Below are 4,280 nucleotides of genomic sequence, written 5' to 3' on the forward strand. Positions count from 1 at the left end.
CTGCTCTTCTGTGCTACTACTGTCAAATATACTACATTTCTAAATACTATAAGCTCAAAAATACAATTATATATATATATTGTATTATAATTTTTTTAATCAGATAAGGGAAGGAGAAGAAATACTCAGTTATACGTGTATAATTACACAAGCACCTTTACCAGCACTCTGCCTCTTCATGTGGATTTGAAATACTGTCTTGGATTATTTGCTTTAAACCTAAAAATTTTCTTTTAGTGTTTCTTTTAAGGTGTGTCTGGCTGGCAACAACTTCTCTCGGCTTTTGTTTTCTGCAAATGTCTTTATTTTTCCTTGATCTTTGAAATAATGGTACTGAAAAACTGTTTTGCTGAATAAAATACTTTCAGCAAAAAAACAATTATCGGTTGACACTTTTTTTTCAGACCCTTGAATACTAACTACGTTGCTTCTGAGAAATTAACTGTTAATTGTATTGAAGTTCCATCATATGTGACAAATCATTTTTATCTTGCTGATTTCCAGAATTTGCCCTTGTCTTTGGTATTTAACATTTTTAGTATAATGTGTCTGGATGCAGAAATATTTGTGTTTATACTCCTTACAGTTTGTTGAGTTTCTTGGACATGTAGATTAATGTTGGTTTTTTAAATCAAATTTGGGGAGTTTTCAGTCATTGTGTCTTTCATTTTGGTACTCCCACTACACACGTCCTATATTTCTCTAAGGCTTTGTTCATTTTTCTTCTTTTTTTTCCCCTCTGTTTCAGACTGAATAATCTCTATTGATCTAACTTCAAGTTTGCTGACTTTTTTCCTCTGCAGTTCTCAAATTTACTGTTGAGCCCCTATAGTAATTTTTTTCATTTCAGTTCTTGTACTGCTCAACTCCAGAATTCCAATTTGGTTCTTTTTTATAGTTTTTATCTATTTATACTTGCTATTTGTTGAGACGTTGTCATCATATCTTCCTTTACTACTTTGAGATTTTCTTTAGGTCTTTGAAATATTATAATAACTTCTTTAGATCCTTGTCTGCTAATCTCACATCTGAGCCCTCTCAAAGGCATTCTGTTTCCTCCTTTTTTCCTCAATATAGATTATACTTTTCTATTTCTTTGCATGTATTATAATCTTTTGTTGAACACTGAATATTTTGGATATATTATAGCAACTCTGGATATTAACTGCTCAACCCTGGGGCTTGTGGCTGTTTGCTTTTAAATTTTTTAGTGACTTTGTTGAACTATTTTATTTCTAATCTTATTTTCTCCCACCATGTGCAGACTCTGATATCACTCCTCAGAAGTTGCAGCCTTGCCATGTTCACAGTTACCCAGGGATGACAATGGTTTTAGCAGGGCTCTCTTTGACTCTTTCCCTGGTTTCTCTTTTAAGCTATTCACTTCTGTTTGTATCACATCCAGATGAAGCCTCCACTAATTGGTGACTGATTGCATTATTGTTTTCATCAATACACTGGGACATATATTGCTCTACAGTTTGATTCAATTAAGGTCTGACCCCTTTGCAAACATCATTCTTTTTTTTTTAAGATTCATCTTTTTTTTAACCTGTAGGTGAAAACATCTATTAATTTTGATTTGAAAACTAATGGTTACAGATACCTATTAAAATTACTTTGAAACACAGTTTTCAGTGTTCCCAGTTTAGAAAACAGTTTAATTCACTGAAATAAATTACTCTCAAACTCTTTTTATTTACTTAATGACACGTATTGATTGTACATATTAATGGGGTATAGAGTTATATTTCAATACATGTATACAATGTGTGATAATAAAATCAGAATAATTAGCATATTTGTTATCACAGAAATTTATTTTTTAATTGAAATGTAATTGATTATACATATGTTGGGGGTACAGTGTTGACTATCATTATTGTGTACAATATGTGATGAACACATCATTATTGCTAGCATATTCATTATTACAAATAGTATGATTCTTTGTGCCCCTTACCCAATTTCTCCCTAACCCCCATCTCCCTCTCCCACCTGTAGTAACCATAGATTTGTTCTTGCCTTTTGATAGTTCAACGTATTATTGTGATCTTTCTTTCTTTCTTTCTCTCTTTCTTGCTTCCTTTCTTTACTTCTTTCCTTCTTTCTTAGCACCCACTTATGAGTGAGGACATGTGGTATTTCTCTTTCTGTGTCTGGATTATTTTACTTAGCACAATTTTCTCCAAGCTTATCCATGTTGCTGCCCATGGCAAAATGTCATTGTTTTTTATGGCTGAGTAGTATTCCATTTTGTATATATACCACATTATCCTTAGCCAGTTGTCTGTCGATGGAAATTTAGGTTGGTTCCATATTTTGACTATTATAAATAGAGCTGAAGTGAACATGGGTGTGGAGGTATCCCTTTGACATGATGATTTCTATTCCTTTGGGTATATACCCACCAGTGGGATTGCTGAATTGTATGGCAGTTCTACCTGCACTTGTTTGAGGAAACTCCATACTGTCATCCATAATAGCTACACTAATTTACAGTCCCACCAACAGTGTAAAAGAGTTATTTTTCTCCACATCCTCACCAGCATGTGTTATTCTCAGTCTTTCTACTAATGACCAGTCTAGCTGGGGTAAGATGATATCACAATGTGGTTTGATTTGCATTTCCCTGATGATTAGTGATGTTGAGCATATTTTCATGTACCTGTTGGCCATTTGTATATCTTCCTTTCAAAAATGTCTATTCAGCTTCTTTGCACATTTTTTAACTGTATTATTTGGGGTTTTTTTTTACTGCATAGTCGTTTCAGGTCCTTGTATATTCTGGATATTAAGCCCTTGGAGGATACGTAATTTGCAAATACTTTCTCCCATTCTGTAGGTTGTCTTTTCACTATGATGATTGTTTCTTTCACTGCACAGAAGGTTTTCAGATTGATATAATCCCATTTTTTTTACTTTTTCTTTTGCTGCTTGTGCTTTTGGGGTCTTATTCAAAGTCTTTGCCCAATCCTACTTCCTGGAGTGTTTCCTCTATGTTTTCTTTCAGGAGTTTTATGGTTTCAGGTCTTAAATTTAAATTTTTAATTCACTTTGAGTTGATTTTGGTATATGTCAAAGAGATACAGGTCGAGTTTCATTCTTCTGCATACATGTGTCCAATTTTCCTAGGTAATCTTTTCCCCAATGTATATTATTGGTTCCTTTGTCAAAGATCAGTTGACTGTAAGTATGTGAGTTGATTTCTGAGATCTTTATTTTGTTCCATTAATCTCAGTGTCTGTTTTTATGACAGTACCATGCTGTTTTGATTACTATTGCTTTGTAGTGTAATTTGAAGTCAGGTAGTGTTAAGTCTCTGGCTTTACTTTTTTTGTGTTCAGCATTGCTTTAGCTATTCAGTATCCTTTGTTGCTCCATATGAATGTTAGGATATTTTTTTTTTCTATTTCTGTGAAGAATGTCATTGGTATTTTGGTGGGGATTGAACTGAATCTGTAGATGGCTTTGGGTAGTATGGACATTTTCCTGATGTTAATTCTTCCAATCCAAGATCATGGAATGTCTTTCCCCCTTTATGTGTCCTCTTTAATTTCTTTCAGCATTGTTTCGTAGTTCTCATTGTAAAGATCTTTCATCTCCTTGGTTAAATTGATTTCACCTCCTTGGTTAAATTAATTATGTTTTGGTGACTATTTTAAATGGGCTTGGTTTTTTGATTTTTCTGTTAGTTCATTATTGGAGTATAAAAATGCTGCTGATTTTTGCATATTGATTTTGTATCCTGCAACAGTACTGAAATTGCTTATCAGCTCTACAGGTTTTTTGGTAGAGTCTAGGGTTTTCTATACATGGATCATGTCATCTGAAAACAGGGACAGTTTGACTTTGTTTTTTTTTAACAGTCTGGATGCCCTTTATTACTTTCACTTGACTGAATTCTCTGGCTAGTACTTACAATACTATGTTTAATAGGAGTGGTGAGAGTGGGCACCCTTGTCTTGCTCGTACTCTTAATGGAAAGTATTTCAGTTTTTCCCTATTTGGGATGATATTGGCAATTGGATAGTTGTATACGAGCCAAGAATAAATAGAAAATCTGAACAGGCCAATAACAAGCAATGAGATTGAAGAAGTATCAACAATCTTCCCCCCCCCCCAAAAAAAACACCCAGGACTAGATGGCTTTACTGCTGAATTCTACCAAACCTTTAAAGAGGAACTAATACCAATTCTCTTCAAACTATTCCAAAAAGTTGAAACAGAGGCCACTTTCTCATACTCATTCTATGAGGCCAACATCACCCTGATACCAA

The sequence above is a fragment of the Galeopterus variegatus genome, unplaced genomic scaffold (assembly GCF_000696425.1).
Source record: "Galeopterus variegatus unplaced genomic scaffold, G_variegatus-3.0.2 Scaffold10106, whole genome shotgun sequence".
Taxonomy (NCBI): domain Eukaryota; kingdom Metazoa; phylum Chordata; class Mammalia; order Dermoptera; family Cynocephalidae; genus Galeopterus; species Galeopterus variegatus.